This window comes from Urocampus carinirostris, chromosome 12, assembly GCF_059441175.1.
Source record: "Urocampus carinirostris isolate Australia breed hairy pipefish chromosome 12, RoL_Ucar_1.0, whole genome shotgun sequence".
Taxonomy (NCBI): Eukaryota; Metazoa; Chordata; class Actinopteri; order Syngnathiformes; family Syngnathidae; genus Urocampus; species Urocampus carinirostris.
In genome coordinates, this window is record NC_142360.1 from 17,595,264 (window position 1) to 17,613,110 (window position 17,847).

The 17,847-nt window shown below is 40.5% G+C and overlaps 1 protein-coding gene, 2 long non-coding RNA genes and 1 pseudogene across 5 annotated transcripts in view; 3 read left to right on the forward strand and 1 right to left on the reverse strand.

The window, feature by feature from the left end:
- pde4ba (phosphodiesterase 4B, cAMP-specific a) overlaps positions 1-17,847 on the forward strand; it is a 201,962-nt gene that overhangs the window by 137,195 nt on the left and 46,920 nt on the right. The window lies entirely within an intron of this gene.
- LOC148355129 (uncharacterized) lies at positions 619-1,793 on the forward strand. The gene is made up of 2 exons (XR_015852273.1): positions 619-1,004; positions 1,419-1,793. It is a non-coding gene; the product is annotated as an uncharacterized LOC148355129 (long non-coding RNA).
- Positions 1,877-3,349, reverse strand: LOC148355130 (uncharacterized). The gene is made up of 2 exons (XR_015852274.1): positions 3,105-3,349; positions 1,877-2,340 (listed from the first exon to the last, which is right to left on the reverse strand). It is a non-coding gene; the product is annotated as an uncharacterized LOC148355130 (long non-coding RNA).
- On the forward strand, positions 10,733-10,908 carry LOC148355131 (U2 spliceosomal RNA; annotated as a pseudogene).

The following is a 17,847-nucleotide window of genomic DNA, read 5'->3' on the forward strand; positions in this document are numbered from 1 at the left end:
GTAAATGGTCTGCATTTATAGGGCAGTTTTCAAGTCAAATGAAGACCTCCCAAAACGCTTTGCAATGTGTTTCACACTTCCCCATTCACATACACACTCACACACCGATAGCGGCAACAGAAACCTGCTTAATAAGGGCATTCGGGGTTCTGTGTCACCTAAAGTTGTGATGCTTCATGAGCTACAGAAAGAGTGTCTCTTTACACTTCATACTAGCAACATCCCCATCCATTTTGAATAATGCTACATGGCGGTTCAGTCTTCATTTAATGTAGGATGGATTTGTAATCTAAAACGAAATTAAAGCATATGCAAAATATGTGCTCTCTCTGACAGCTTGTGTTAAGTTTTTATAGCTTGGTGAGTTGGTTCAGGTATAAAACTGCACGTCACTCAGCTTTTAAAATAAACCAGTTAACATATTCCATGCCAAACATTAAACATGTTCCCATCTTGTGTGAAACAATTCATACATGCGAATCATTTGACATTAAAAGGTTATTTTTCACGTTATTTTTTGCGCGAAACAATTCCTACAATATTAAAAACAACATGCAGTATGCTTGTTTTAAACCGAAATTTTTACCGAAACGGAAATCTAACGCAACATAAAGACTTAGGCCCAATCCCATTTCTCTCACTCGGCCCCGAGAACCCTCCAGTGAGGTCCCTCGATAGAGGAGTGCCCTCATCGAGTGGAGTGCAAAGTGGAAAAGGTTTGGACAAGACTTGCAAGGTTCCACCCCTGTCCAGGAGATGGCGGTAATATTAATTGGCTGTAGACCTTAGTGACGTATAGGCCTACGTCACATGTAAACAACTCGAGTCTCAACGTAGTGTGTCAGTTGGAGAGTTCGTGCAACGTTAAAAATGCCCGCTACAGCTGTGTTATTACCGATTGCCTGAAAGCTCATCATCTTTTCCGTGTCTCCAATCAACGGAGGAGAAATGTGCTATACTGAAGACAGCTTTGGCGCTATGTAGTGCTGATTCATCTTTACAAGGTACGTACACTCATTAAAAAAAATGACCCGTTCGGTCAAATACAGTAAGAGTTAACATACAATGCACGTTCACATAATACCCTATGTTTGTGTAGACATAAATGGCAATCTACTTATTAGTATCTTAATGCCATTTTATGACATATAGTAGGGGTTTTGAATGTGTGACATGACGAAAAGTAAACAAACACAAGAACAGTCCACCTGACCCTTAAGCTGACATAATATCGTCACCAAACTTCCCTGTACGACCCAAAAACCTTAGTTCATAAGGAATTTAATTCAAAAGAGTTGTCATTGGATATAAAAAAGGTCATTTCAACATTTTTTCATGATGCTTACATCACAGTTAAAGCGGTCTTTTTCTTTTCTATGCCCACTTTTATGTCTAAATTGTTATCTATTGTGTTCCAGAGTGGCTGTCCCATAAGCGTGGACAGGTTGGACAGGAATGTTCCCATCCTGTGCTTATGGTTGGATGTGGAGTCAGAACTCATTCAGGACTTAAGGTTGAGCAAGAAGGTTATGTGGGCCCTGCATGAGCTGCTAAAGAGGGAACAGGGCCGTGGCTGGAGGTCCTGATCTACGTGTACTGGCTGGCCCACGCTCTGTCCTACCGTGTGGTGTCACGGGTCTTCAGGGTTCCCAGGTCCACCGTACAAAGAATTGTCCACAGTTAATATGGAATAAATTGCCCAAAAGCCATATTTAGGCTCTTTAAGTCAGACCCACATTTGCATTATGTGCTTTTCTGCATTACTATTCAATAAACATCTTCATTTTGAGTAACACCTTGGTGGTTTATTTCATAATGATGTGAGATACTGTGTGTGAACTATGTGACTGTTGGACAGAAAACAACTACAAATCACTCCAGCTTAAATAATAGTTTACTTTCAGAAAAACAAACTCACATTGGGCCAAAATACATAATAGTAAATAATGTGTCACAAATTTTAACAAAAATATACCAATACTTCCATGAAGCTGGAAAACACAAACTGGAACTTCATTGAGTTCTTAATAAAAAAAACAATATTATCCTTTTATAAAACAAAGGGAAACATTGCAGAGATGTCACTGTTCTGGAAATTTGTCCACGAGCTTCCCAAAAAGGACGGGAACCGCTCAGTTTTGGCCACAGTTTCTTCGAGCCTTTTCCTCACTCCGGCAGACTCCGCTTTCAAAAAGTCAAGGAGTGTATCGTGCTTCCTTTTTTTCTGGGTGATTTGGGGTTTGGCGCCGGATTAGAAGGTGCCAACGACGTGCCCGGTGGTGTGGATGGCGTGGTAGCTGTGATGGTGACCAGCTCTTCCACGGGACGTTCTACAGTGGCCTTTAGGTTGGGTAGAAAAAACAAGAATTACTTAATGCTGATGTATTGTACAAAAACAACTGAGTATAGGATGCTCAGCAAGTTGATGTGAGACAGGAAATTATAGGATGTGTTCTGGATAATTATTTGATAGTGAATAGATACACAAAATTGACATGTTATTCTTATGGCTGTATGAGCCTTCTATTGGCCAGCATCACATATGCTTTAGAATTGTCTCCACATTTGGACAACATTTTGAGAAGGTAATTAGTTTACTTAATATGTGTTTACAGAGAAGGCAGTGGACTATGTGATAGTAGTTTGTTTCAACTGTATTTCCACGTGAAATTCGGAGACATTACTCATAATGCATGATGAAAACTAATGCATTCTGATCTCACATGAAAGAATCATATTGTAAATAAAACACGACACCCGAAATTGTGTGCAGTAAACAAGCGCTTATGTCCAGAACGGTATTCTGACTATGCTCCTTTAGCGACTGGCCATGTACAGTAGATGTAAAAGGACGACTCGTTTAAGATAAAAACAGGGATGGGCTGAACCGTGATTTTCTGCCCAGTTATCCTACTTTAAAGTTTGTAGCGTGAAGATTTTTTTTTGCCAGCTCCCTTGGTAGATTAGTGCACTTCGTAAAGTAGCGATTTTGCAATGTTCGTGTTTTAACGCGAAAATACGATTTTCTATTGCATTTACGTCTAACTAAGATATCTCAATACATTTTGTTGCAAATACATGCGTGGTTGTGGAAAACTACTTACATTTGTGCGGTTCCTTTTCGGGCATGTTTGTTGATATTGAGAATTCGCAAAGCCTTCTGGGTAGTCACTTCGCCGCCAAGTGAGGTCGAGAGCCCCCTCGGTCTTGAAGTGGCTACGACATGGTTTGAGGGCACTTCTGCCTCGGTCTTGAGAGTATCGGGACACACCCCATTTTCACGTGAACGCGCAAACCGAGTGACTAGGGCACATAGCGAGTGAAAGTGCGAAGAATGGGACTAAGCCCTAGTCTTGCGTCCAGATAAAGCAGTCGGAGACTAAAATACTAGTCTCGTCAATGTTTTTTTTGTTATTAAATTGAAAAAGGGGGAGGCATTTTTAAGGGGCGCTTAATCATATACACAGTGTGCCTTCAAATCGAGCCTTGAGGCTAACCCCACCCAGCTCGCTGCTGGAATTCTTCTCATCTGAAATTTCAAAAACATCATAAAAGTTGTTTAATAAACATGTTCTATAAAGACTTCAAAGTGTCGCTGATTTAAATATACAAAATCATTTAATTTTTCGGCAAACAAATATTTGCTTCAGATATTAAATGTCTGCCGTGGGAACACGCAAAATTGGGGGGTAGAAAGCAAGCTGCAATTGATCCCTAAAGTGTCAATAAAATATTGGCCAGCAAAAATAAAAAGAATTTCAGGATAAATAGGCAAAAATAATTAAAAGGTAGTCTGACCAAAATTGTAAAGTTATAAGTTCATTGTTCATCGGCGGACCCTACAGTCGACATTCAAGACGAGGCCCACAAACGCTTCATGCAGCGGTCAAGTCAAGTCATTTTTATTTGTATAGCCCTAAATCACGAAGTCTCAAAGGGCTTCACAGATTGTTACACTATTTTACACAGACTATTTTCAACCGACAAGAGGAGTAGGTTATTCGTATGCAATGGAGTAGAAGTGAGTTTTAAGTTTAGATTTAAACATTTCCACTGAGGTTGCAGATCGGATCTCAGGGGGAAGAGCATTCCACAGCACCGGTGCCCGGATGGGTTCGCGATTGGCCGTGTCCTCACCTGACCCAATACAAGCCGGTTCAGTTTGCGTCGATGGAGTTCAATGGCGTCCAGCAGAGGTGCAAAGTGGAGATGCTTGACTCAAGCCTCATCATGGTGGTTTCACAGGTGGGCGCCTACGTAACAGACAATGCGTTTATCTCGGTAAAGAGCGCACTCCTCATTTTCCATTGAAAATAGGGATCAAATGTACGTTTCACTTTTTGTCTGCTCATACAGTGGCTTGCAAAACTACTTGGCCCCCTTGAACTTTGTAACCTTTTGCCACATTTCAGACTTCAAACATAAAGATATAAAAGTGTAATTTCATGTGAAGAATCAACAATAATTGGGACAAAATCCTGAAGTGGAACACACTTTATTGGATATTTTAAACTTTTTTAACAAATAAAAAACTAAAAAGTGGGTGTGCAAAATTATTCAGCCCCATTGAGTTAATACTTTGTAGCTTTTGCTGCGATTACAGCTGAAAGTCGCTTGGGGTATGTCTGTATCGGTTTTGCATATGGAGAAACTGATAATTTTGCCCATTCCTCCTTGCAAAACGGCTCGAGCTTTCTGAGGTTGGATGGAACGCGTTTGTGAACAGCAGTTTTCAGTTCTTTCCACAGATTCTAATTTGGATTGAGGTCTGGACTTTGACTTGGCCATTCTAACACCTTGATATGTTTTTTGGTGAACCCTTCCATTGTAGCTTTTGCTTTTTGTTTTTGATCATTGTCTTTTTGAAAGACAAATCTCCGTCCCAGTCTCAGGTCTTTTGCGGACTCCATCAGGTTTTCTTCCAGAATAGTCCTGTATTTGGATCCATCCATCTTCCCATCCATTTTAACCATTTTCCCTGTCCCTGCTGAAGAAAAGCAGGCCCAAACCATGATGCTGCCGCCACCATGTTTGACTGTGGTGATGGTGTGTTGAGGGTGCATTGTTTTGCATTGTTGCCAAATAGTTCGATTTTGGTCTCATCTGACCAGAGCACCTGCTTCTACGTTTGGTGTGTCTCCCAGGTGGCTTGTGGCAAACTTAAAACGACACTTATGGATATCTTTAAGAAATGGCTTCATTCTTGCCACTCTTCCATAAAGGCCAGATTTGTGCAATATGCGACTGATTGTGTCCTATGGACAGATTCTCCCACCTCAGCTATAGACCTCTGCAGTTTATCCATAGTGATCATGGGCCTCTTGGCTGCATCTCTGATCAGTTTTCTCCTTGTATGAGCTGAATGTTTAGGGTGCCGGCCAGATCTTAGTAGATTTGCAGTGGTCTGATACTCCTTCCATTTCAATATTATTGCTTGCACAGTGCTCCTTGGGATGTTTAAAGCTCGGGAAATCTTTTTGTATCCAAATCCAGCTTTAAACTTCTCCAAAACAATATCTCGGACCTGCCTGGTGTGTTCCTCGTTTTTATAATGCTCTCTGCGCTTTAAACAGACCTCTGAGACTATCACAGTGCAGGTGCATTTTTACAGAAACTTAATTTCACACAGGTGGATTTTGTTTTATCATCATTAGTCATTTAGATCAACATTGAATAATTCAGAGATCCTCACTGAACTTCTGGACAGTTTTTGCTGCACTGAAAGTAAAGAGTCTGAATAATTTTGCACACCCACTTTTTAGTTTTTTATTTGTTAAAAAAGTTTAAACTATCCAATAAAGTGTTCCACTTCATGATTGTGTCCTACTTATTGTTGATGCTTCACAAGAAATTACAGTTTTATATCTTGATGTTTGAAGTCTGAAATGTGGCTAAAGGTCACAAAGTTCAAGGGGGCCAAATAGTTTCGCAAGCCACTATACTAAATGTTGTGAGGCGGGTCGACTGGGTGTTGGAGGAAGTGGGATCCCGCCTCCCTTTTTTAAACTGGTTTGCCCCAGTGGCAGTTTTGGGAGTTCAATACATATTAATTGAGCATTTGCTACACTTCTCCGCATTCCTGGTCCTTTGACGCGCGGCAGAGTTTTAATTACAGGGTTTGTACAGGTGAATTTTAATGTTGTGTTTTCAAGGTCAGGTAATTGCTTGAACGATGGGTAAAGTGCTTGAAAATCCTCAAAATTATTTCCATTGGCGTTCTTGCTTGCAATCTGCTTTGATGGATGACTCTTTCGAATGAAGGGGGGAAAAATGGGCGTAAAAATGACGCCAATGTTGGTTCCAGTCCTCATCATCGAGTTGTCATGTGAAGCATGACTGCCCCCTACTGTCTATCCAAGAGGACAGGTTTATCAGAGTAGTCATGGGAAATCGGCAAATAACATACATCTAGGCATGTTGTGTGAACTATGCTTCTTAGCGCTGCGCTTCCAACAAAACATGTGTCCTGATCGTTGTCAATATAATGTGTTTATTAAGGTTTTTGAGTTTTTCCTTGCCCTCATGGATTATAGATCAGGGTATAGTGTAATAATAGTCTGTACATTGCAAAAATCTATGGTCTGTGCAGCCCTTTGGGGCGACACAAATAAACATGACTTGACAATAGTGTAATAACATTTAACAGCAACAAAATTCCAAATTAAGTCGATACATAAGATATAAATGCTCGTTTTTCTATCCAAAGGTTATATACATATTTTCACTGATGTGTGTGCTTCTTTAGGGCGTTGATGACCCTTGGGTCCAAGAGAGTGTGAGGGCATAAACCGATTGCAGGACAAATTCCTTTTAATAAACAGCAGAATTTATTTTTCCATCAATGAAAGCCTCTTGTCCGGAGGCTGCAAAGCATCTCCCGCCATTCTTTACTGTTGGCACTAGGTTTTTTTTTTTTTTTTTATCAAATGAGGTGCAGTGCTACAAATGTATTGGAAGGCATACCTTTCAAAATGTTTAATTTTCAGGGTCCCTACACCTTTTTCATGGCTAAATTCATTTACTTTTTAAGGACTATGAGGTACAATTTCTTCATTGAGTGTCATATTGAGGTTTTTGAGTTTTTCCTTGCTTTCATGTAGGTTTTAGATCAGGAGATGGTGTAATAATAGTCTGTAGTTTGCAATAATCTATGGTCTGTGCAGCCTTTTGAGACTTCGTGTCATTAATGATTGTTTTACCTGTAGGAGTGTCCAAACAAGGGGTGTCAAACTCATTTTAACTTGGGTGCCACACGATAGAACAAACATTCTCTCGGGGGCCGGACTAGTAGATTAGAGAGAAAGAAAAAACGAGAGAGAGAGAGAAGGAGAGACAGAGAGAGAGGTACAGCATTTGTGAAAGGCACCTGGCTTTCCAACTAGAAGTAGAAAGAGAGAAAGAAATCCAAAGACAAATAGAAAGAGAGAAAAAAAGACAAAGACAACTATAAAGAGAGAATGCAAGAGAGAGCAAAAGAAGGTAAAAAGACAGAGTGAAAAAGAGACAAAGAGGAACAAAGAAAGAGAAAGAGAGGGAGACAGAGAGCGAGAGAAAAGGGGAGGAAAAGAATGAGAGAGAAAGAAATCCAAAGACAAATAGAAAGAGAAAAAAAATCCAAAGAGAAATAGAAAGAGCGAAAGAAATCCAAAGACAAATATAAAGAGAAAGCAAGAGAGAGCAAAAGAAGGTAAAAAGACACAGAGTGAGAAAGAGACAAAGAGGAACAAAGAAAGAGAAAGAGAGGGAGACAGAGAGTGAGAGAAAAGGGGAGGAAAAGAATGAGCGAGAAAGAAATACAAGTACAGCGTTTTTGTGAGAGGCACCTGGCTTTGGCAACATCAAGTGGACATATTTCAACCTGAAGCTCATTTTTCTCTTGCGCTTCTCTGAGCGTTGTCCCGCGGGCCTGATCCTGCCCGTGGGCCGCCTGTTTGACACCGCTGGTCTAAACGATACACAATTTCCCTTTAAATGACAAATACATTCCGATAAATCACACTTTTTTCCCATTATATCTGGCCCTTTGAGCTTATTCTTACGTGTAAGATTGGCAACACTTTTACAAATACAGGAACATCATCTGCCCTAAAAATGTTTTTTTTTTTTCAAATCTTTTCTTTACGCCATAATTCTTTTTCATTATCTCACTGAGTTGAGTATCTTTGCCGGGGAGGAGGAGGCGTTGAGCAGGAAGTGTGAGGCAGGAAGAAAAGATCAGATTGTTCCTGTTTTTTTGTCTTTAAGTGTTGGGACTTGACGGAAGCCAGGAGGAACCGTGTCTAGTTTTAGTCGTGTGAATGTGTGTGGACATATTGTATGTGGTGGTGTTTGTGGCTATGAATGTGCGTGTCAGCCCCAAGTAGAAAAATAGGATGCCGTGAGACAAACCCTCATTGTGTCTGCCCACACAATGCACAAATTAACACAATGATATCATACGTAAGTGCACAGGTGAACCTCACTGCAACTCTCAGGACATTATTTTTGTTCTTATAAAGATGACTTAAAGGGAATCAAAGTCACCATTTTTCTTTCAATTAGGCACTACAATTATGTAGACATTTTGCAAAATATACTGCCGTTTTAATGGCATTCCTTCTTTGCCATAGGTAGGCAATTGTGGATTTTTCTTTGTGCTTTTGCCGCATGTCTTGGAGTTGGGATATTATTGACCGGCTTGCTCCCCGTTAGCAGCGGGGCTGCTAGAGATTTCCAGGTCCAGTTTTGTTTGCTCCAGATTACCACCTGCTAGAAGCCGGCTAGCCTGCAGTGTCCGTCAGTTTATTCCTTGCCGGGTTCGTGTTTGCCTGTCTTTCGTTGTTGGTTCCAAGTTAGCCTGGCTGCCTACTACGTGTTTCTGGCCGGTCAGCTTACCGTTTTTCTGACTGTGGTCGATCGTCCTGGTTAGCTCTGATTAGCATCTGTCTAGCCGGCTAGTCTGCCAGGTCTATTGGGTTAGTGTTTGTTGCCGTAGCCAGTTTTCATTGTTGGTTCCAGGTTGGCCTTGGCATTTTAGGTCGACTACCCTCGCGCTTTTCCGTTTCGCTGCAGCCACGTCTCGATGATCGCCCCAGTTAGCCCTGTTAACTCTCCATGTTATTTTTTGCCAGTTGGCTCCATTTTTGCTGCTCGCTCTTTGTTGTACTATTACTGCATCCATCTGCTACTCCTCCACAACAGTCTCCACAAAAACTACCAAAACTTGGCTAAAAACATAAATAACCTACTCGACTAATTAACACACAAAGCATTATGGTAAGTGGCCTGCTCTGGTGACTGTCTTCTTTACACTATGTCACTCCTCTGGAAGTCAAAGACGAGACAGGCTGTCTCTTAACAGCATCGGTTGTCTGGGCACCAATAAGGACTCAACTCTGGACAGCTTTCTTCACTCTTTTCTGGCCTGTTTTTGATCCGTGGCAAAGTTGACACCAGTCCATTCAGCAATACCCACGAACCTGTTCTTTCGGTATTCCTCTCTTGGACTTTAACCTCGACAATTATCTTGGACAATCCTGATGATCTTGTGACGCGATCATGCCACATTATATCGGCAAATCATTGGAATATACAGATTACCGGTAAATATATATTGATTTTAGGCAAAAACCATGAACTACTTTCTCACACATTTTATAATTCAGGTATACCTCTTACTGCTGACTTGGCTAAAAGGGTGTAATGTTTATCAAATCAATTACATTCAAAGAAAAAGATATTCAAAAAAAAAAAAAACACCATGTCATTACAGGTGGTGAGGTGGTCACATGGCCATCAGGTACAAAAAGAAAATGAATGTAGCAGCATATGTATTGTGAGTGTCAAATCTGATTCAGCCTTTGACTCACTTTGCCGGAATAAGGTGACACAGCTTTTATATTTGTATTGAAACCACATCACTTAACGTTAGTAATTGTTTTCCTCTCATTTGCGTCACAGGCCAGTATTTGTTTTTGTCACTTCCAACGTCACTTAAATGTGTGAATATTGCTTCAGATGCTTTTGCCTGTATACTGCTAGCAAAAAGTATTTTCATTGTATTGCAGTTTCTGGGAGGGATGGGCGAGTACCGTTTACAGGCATCAGTATTCACGACGGTTGCTGATTCCAGTATCTGCTATAGGCTATTCAACATTTAGGAACCAGAGACAAATGAATAGTGAATTGCCATTACAAATATTTTATAGAAGAGAATGTAAGCCGTCAAAAAAACATGGTGGCGACCTCAGGTCGGGATTCCACTACGTAAAAGAAATACAGATTTTTAGACCTATGAATTTCTTTATAAAATTTAACATTGGTATGAATGTTCAGGTACTTTTGCCTAGTATTCAAATCAATGTTTTTCTTACTGAATGAAAGTTTTTTGTACCACTAGGAGGCACTAGATATTACAGACTGGCCCTTTAAGGTATAACATGGTTTCCATAGGCCATGATATAATTGGGTCACTTGCCTGACTTTGCTGCAGTGTGTGTCTACTTCCTACGCTTTGAATGTGTGAAGCTTAAATGGTTTTGTGCTTCTTTATGTGGCCTTTGATGCAGTCCAGGCTGTTCTCTGCTTGTTCAATAATAATTCTGTGAGTCTTTCGATCTGTGACCTTAAATAATGGGCTATTTTGTAGGTTTAACTTAGTCTGGAATTAAGTTTCATCTCGTCAACATTTGAGTGTGTGTGTGTGTTGTGTGAGAACTCTGTCATACAGGATGGATGTGAAGGTTTTTTCAAAATACCTTGACCTTTTTCACATAGTATGTCCTATCATAGTGTTCTTTATGTGAGTGTATGTAAAGAAATACACATATTACACCTTATGAAGTGCAATGAAGATGGAATAAGAGCTTGCTCTGTCCACTCCACGCATCGGCCCGGTATTGCAGTACCTCCGGGAACGGTGCATTCGCAATGATCGCAGCAAGGCTTTAGGGCTAGGACCTTAGCTTGGCCTTTTGGCTGAGAGTAAGTGTCCCGGCTCCTAGGCTTTGTAGCGTATTATGAACTGACCGATAACTGATAATGGATAATGAATAACGAAGATAGAACAATAACCCTTAAAAACCCCAAAACCCCAAACCCCTTTTGCATGCGGTTAAAAGTCAAAATTAGGGTTTTTTTGTGGCAAAAGAAATAATTCACAGTAGATGTTAGCAGTTTACACCTAGGCCTACAGCTCTGGTTTGAATTAATGATGTGTCGTTTGCAAACACGCCAAATCTATGTGCTGGCTCTAGGAATTGAAATCAACTATTCTAATCGTGAGTACTCGGGTGGAGTAGAAGTGACTTCGACCAAGCACCCACTCGGGGAGCCGGCAACACACATTGCACAAAAGGGGCACACAAGTTGCCTCAGATGCGTGACATGTAAATCCTGTCTTTTGTAATAAAATCTCTGTTAAACAAGGCTGTATAAGCAGAGAAAAATAAGAAAAATGAAGGGTGCTTATTTTAAAAAAACAAACCCTCTAATGTAATTGACATTGACATTTTAGGCCCGACCCTGCCTGAAATTTGATTTGGGTTGGGCTTGGGCTTAGGCCTAAGATCTTACCTCTAGGCTGAAAGTGGTGGACAAATTATTTTCCCACTTGCAAAAGGCTTGCTCATTTCAGTGTTGTCCGACCTTTCGCTATTTTTTCAACACGACCATATTTATCTATTTGCTGCTCCGTTTCTTTAACCGCTGATAACGCGATCGCTTTAATGGATTATTGCCTCCTAGCCAATCTTAATTTGTGATACCAGTAACGTTGATATGTCACGTGGAGAGGATCCAAATGCAGAAATGGGTGTCAGATTCTACAATCATGAATGGGGACAAGCAAGTAACAAAGGAGTTTCATAGAGGAAGGGAAGACAGTTAACAAAAATACAATCCATAAAACTGCAAGGCTGGAATAATTACAAAATCTTTCTGACAAGCAGCGAGGCGTTGAAGGCTTTCCTGAGCGCAGTCCAGGTGGGCTTGAAATTCAACGATCCGACAACAAGTGTCCGTCAATATTGCCCTTTTATACTACAGTAGGAGGTGTGCCATCAGTTCCATGGCTCCCTCTGGTGTGCTGGAACCTTACAGATTTACAGACACAGACATTTCCAAAAGACTGTTCAGACACCAACTCTGAGTCGTATTAGCTAAAATAATAGCTTTCTAAAAGGCTGATGTAACCGTACACTTGCCTTCAGGACTTTCTGTAAAAGCCTTCGGGTAGATTTCCGAACCTAGCAACAATGAATTGCTAAATGTGATTGGTTAAATGCTTCAATATAGGAGCACACGAATGAGTGTTCGCGTGTCAAATGATTTCTTGTGTATATCACGTTTATGGTTTATACTGGCTGAATAAATAAATACAACAATACAACAACACATCTGGAAGCAGCGCATCCAGGAAGAAGCTCAAACTGTAAAATACTGAATGTTGTTTAATCCTTATCTTATTAGTATTTATCATTACGTTTCCTGGACAAGGCGCCAACAGCTCTGAAAAAAGGCCATCGCCCCTTAAGAAATTAAAAGCACTTTCACTCCTGGATGTTTCACTCTACTCAATGTGACATCACAATTTGGATAACGGCTAGATCAGAGATATATTCTCAGAAACAGGCTGATAAGGAAACATTGACTCGTTTTCCTGTGCATTGATAGCAACGAGCGGCACAAGCAGCTCTTGTTTGTTGCCTGTATGTGTGAAGGACTGAAGAACAGGCTGGTCTGGTGTGAGGTTGCACACACTGATTGTTTGACCTTGAAGTTTTTGTCTAGGCCCAATTCCCCTCCCCCAGATATCCAGTGAAATTCAGAGTGCGGTGAACTTGGACGTTGTACTTTGGTACTGTTTTAGAAAAAGTCAAAGTATGCAAATTTCGTGCCATAGTAAAACATTTTATAGTTTGACCAAGCATGCATTCATCTTTGCCACCTGTGTCGTAAGCATGATTCCACAATGTAAAAGTCAATGTATATGTGTTTAGCCTTGCTCAAATTAGAGTGTTAATAAAGTGGGTGTATAGAATTAATCTACCCTTGCCCTCTTTAAATTCATACTACGTTTACAATCTGGTTTATTCCAATGGAATTCCTGAGTAGTCAAGTCAAGTCATGTTTATTTGTGATCCCTTAATCACAAGGAGTCTCAAAGGGCTGCACAGACCACAGACTATTGCAAACTACAGGCAATTATTACACCATCCCCTGATCTAAAACCTACATGAGGGCAAGGAAAAACTGAAAACCTCAACATGAGGAAAACCTTGAGAAGGGACCGCACATGAGGTAATCCCCCTTCCAGGATGACAAGGCTGCAACAGATGTTGCAAGAGTATAAACAAACAATACACAGGAATTATCAAGAATATAAGTGTGTTTTAACCCTGGATTGAAACAGTTCCACTGAGGTTGCAGATCAAATCTCAGGGGAAAGAGCATTCCGCAGCACCAGGGCCCGAATAGAGAACACTCTCGAACCCGCGGATTTCTTCTTGGCTCTTGGGATCACGAGTAGACCAGCATTTTCAGAGAGAAGGCTCCGGACCAGAACTTAGGGGGGAATTAAATCGGAAATATATGAAGGAGCAAGTCTATGCATGATTTTGTATAATACCAGAAAAACCTTAATTGTTTTTACACGTGTTAATCCGCATCATTATACACTCGGCTCGTTTGCTGTGTTCTCCAATAAAAAATATCAAGGATAAACGTCAGCTAGATTCTTAAAACAAAGGCACCTGAAAAGCACCTGACTTGTTAAACTGGAATGTCAAGACTAGAATTTGCCAAAATGTGCCAGGCCACAAAGCCTGTAGGAAAACTGGAAAACTGAAAGAAGTCACAATTGTTTTTATATATCTTTCATTCAGATAACATGGGGATATCCCCAAACAATATTTTATATTGAATCTAAAATATCTAATTTCAGGGGTAGTATTGACTTGATTGTTCAAGTTGTTGTTTTTCCACATCCTACTGAAAAAAGAAATTTGAGATCCGAAAAAAAATTATTCTCGTGATGCTAAGAACAGAACAATTCATGGCATGAAACGGTATACTTTATTCCCCAGTGTGCCTGACAAAGCAGCTGAACAGAGCAAGTATAAATAATAGAAATGAAATATAATTCCAAATGCAAATAGTTTGCAATTACCTTAACAATTTGCTATTGTTTTTCCCCATTCTGTTACAAGAAAAAAATGTTGATGTCTACTTGAAATTTGCCTTTCAAATAAATGACCTATTTTTATTGTATGTGTGAAAGACCTGAATACAGTTAATAATACTTTATTATTTATAGTTATTAGAATCATGAAAATAGTACAAGGTTAATGATACACATCACTTTAAAACACTAGTGTGTAATATTTGACCACTAGATCGCAATGTATTGTGTAATACTAACGAATGTCATGATTTGGCCTTTGCCCTCAACTGTGCCTGCTCGTTTGGCTCCAACTGCTGCTCGTTTCCTGATGGGGTTCCCTCCTATTAAACTCAGTACTCTCATTCACTCCTTGTCAGTCTGTCAGCAAACTTCCCCAGTTGCATGGCATGCACTTTTTGACTTTGGCTCCCGTCTGCTTGTCTGCTCCTGGCTTCCCGATCATCTCTGTCTACCTGACTTGATTCCTTCCTCCGACCTCGCTCCGATCTCCCACCCCGGCTGCCTGACTTGTTTACGACCGCTGACCACGCTCCGATCTCCCATCCCGGCTGCCCTACTTGTTTCCGTCCTCCAACAACGCCCCCATCACGTGGGCTTCCTGCTTCTCCTGCTCAGCGATCACTAGATCGCTGGTGTTTGTTTTCCCTTGCTGGCTTTTCCGCTTCCTCAATACAGCTTGGTCTGAAACGTTACACATTTGGGTCTACTGTCTGTTCTGGTTCCGACAACAAAAACCAGTGCCGCAGAGCACAGCGTAGAAGCAAGTTGCTAGACAAACATGGCGGCAACCTTAGGTAGGGATTCCATTATGTAAAATAATTATTATAAATATTTTTGCTGTCGATTCAAATCAGTGTTTTTTGTTGTTTTTTTTCACTGAAGGAAAGTTTTCTGAACTACTAGGAAGCAATAAATATTACACATTGTCCTTTTAACAAAAATCATCTGATCACTTACTACGGCATCAATTTCATTGAGATTTTCAGATTTTTTTTCATTGATATCATGACTGTACCTTCATGTTGCCCGAGGGCGTCTGACAAGATCCTCTCCAGGAACATTCTGAATAAAGTTAGAGAGAGAATGCATCCTTGTCTCACACTGACTGTGGTTTTGAACCACGCTTCAGTGGTACCATTGATCAGTACCATACTGTTGGTATTGGCATACAGTTCTTCAATAGTTTGAACTAGTTTCTGGCCCATGTTGTACGTCTGCCTGGTGGCCCATAAAGACCACTCTGTCAAAAGCCTTCTTGAAATCAAGAGAAATGTGATAAAGGTTTCTCTGCTGTTGTTAAACCCTCTCACATATGATCCGCAAATAAAAATCTGATCTCTGGTGCTCCTTCGCTCCCGGAAACAAGAGCAGCACGGCGGCGCAGTGGTTAACGCGTGTGCGGCACAGTTCTAAGGTCTTGGGAACCTCCTGCGTGGGTTCAAATCCAGCTACCCGACTACCTGTGCGGAGTTTGTATGTTCTCCCCGTGGTTGCGTGGGTTTCCTCCGGGCACTCCGGTTTCCTCCCACATTCCAAAGACATGCATTTCAGGTGGATTGGCCTAGCCAAATTGTCCCTAGGTGCGAATGAGCGAGTGAGCTGTCTGTCCCTGTGTGCCCTGCGATTGGCTGGCAACCAGTTCAGGGTGTCCCCTGCCCACTGCCCGATGACTGCTGGGATGGGCTCCAGCACCCCTGCGACCCTACTGAGGATAAGCGGTGCAGCTAATGAGATGAGATGAGACATTTATTCGTATAGCCCTTAATCACGAAATGTATCAAATGGCTGCACATGTTACAATTACACCATGCTATGATCTAACACCAACATGCAGGCAAGGAAAAACTCAAAAACCTTAGCATAAGTAAAATATGAAACCTTTAGAAGGGGCCTCACACGTGGCAATCCCCTTTCTGTGATGACCAGGATGCAACATATATAGCATTGAGTAACAATACACAAAACATAGTGAACATCAATTAAAAAAAAACATAGGTAATGTGCAAAAATTTGTCCAGAAAACGCATGAAAGCAACAACACCACGAGCCAGTAGAATTGTCCAAAAAGTCCATGACAACAATAACGCAGCTTGCCCTCTCTGCCGGCTGGTCGATGCAGACGTTGACATGCTTCAGATCCAGACGTCCTGTTCTTTGGCTAGGATGTTTTCAGCTTGTGGTTTCACTCTGTTCATCAGGACCTTTAGCATAACTTTACTTGCATAGCTGATGTTTCCATAGTTGGAGCACAGCTGAAGGTTTCTTTTTGTTTGGTAGCATAATTACCTGCGATTTTGTCCATGCAGATGGCCACTGTCATGTTTGCCAGATCTTTCTGCAAATCTTTGTCAAGATGTCTATTGTTTGCCAACCTACTATACTACTAATCTTTCTCACACACCCTTTAAATTGCTTTTACAATACAGGTTTTTCATACCTAGTGTAATGATCTCCTCACCTCTCAGTGTTATTTTACTTTGCATACTGTTGGTTAGCATAGCCAAAATAAAATAAGAGATATAGAATACAAAAATACCCAATATTCCATGTACAATAAAAAGCATTAGATAATGTTCCATAAAATGGACTCTGTAATAAAAATAAAGCAAATATGTCAATGTGAGTTAGGGGTTTAGTGTGGGCTTTTACTCCCTTGGTTGGAGTTAAAAAGCCTCATGGCCTTAGGGAGAAATGATCTCTCCTGTCTGTTCGTGGAACAAGACAGAGACACCGGTCTGTCACTGAAGCTGCTCTTCTGTCTGGAGATGATGCTGTGTAGTGAATGTGGAGAATTGTCCATGATTGAAATCAGCTTGTTCTGTGCTCAATGTTCAGGCTGTCTAGCTGTCCAGAAGATTTTAGGCACTAGAAATCCACCATTATTTATTGAACAACAATGCAAAGTATAAAGGTATTAAAACTATAAATATTTTTATTTACAAGTCAAAGCAAAAAAAAAGGAAAAATGTAATGAAAATACAAATATAAAAAGTAAACTATTCCTTCCATCACACAAAATTTTGAAAATAGTCAAAAAGTGCAAAATTTGTAAACATTACAATGTAACTGTATAAAAAACAAAAGACTTCTACAACAACTGTTACAGAATAAAGGTCAAGAGAGTCAAAAAAAAAAAAAAAAAAGCAGTAATGTAACCCAAATTCGAATACTGTATAATAATGGTAATGAGTTAACTAAAATATCCTCGGTTGCACAATATTTTGAAAATGAAGTCAGTACAAACACATTTGGATCCAATTTGCTAGTTATAATCAATGTATAGTCTTAAAACCCAATAACAACAATATTGTAGAGATATTATCCCCCTAAGACAATAGTATCAATCTGATCCAAATACATTCACAGTATTGTTCATATCGATATTTGGATTGATTCGACCACCCATAGCCACCGGGGCAGAATTTTCAAATCTGCAAAAAATCGAGAAACAGCAAATATTCAAGTCATCAAACTCCACTAAGTCTCCCAGCGCTTTGGTTAGCCCTCGCAGGTAACACAAACATGATACCATGAAAAGTATTGTGTATACAGAGACCCGGCCTGCTTTGAGAAACGCACGTCTCTCTCGTTGTGTTTACAGAGGCCTCCTTGGCCCAAACGGTGCCTTGCATCCCTGGATGAAGTTGTGAGTCTTCTTGTGTATGTACTGTAAATAACTCAGTGCT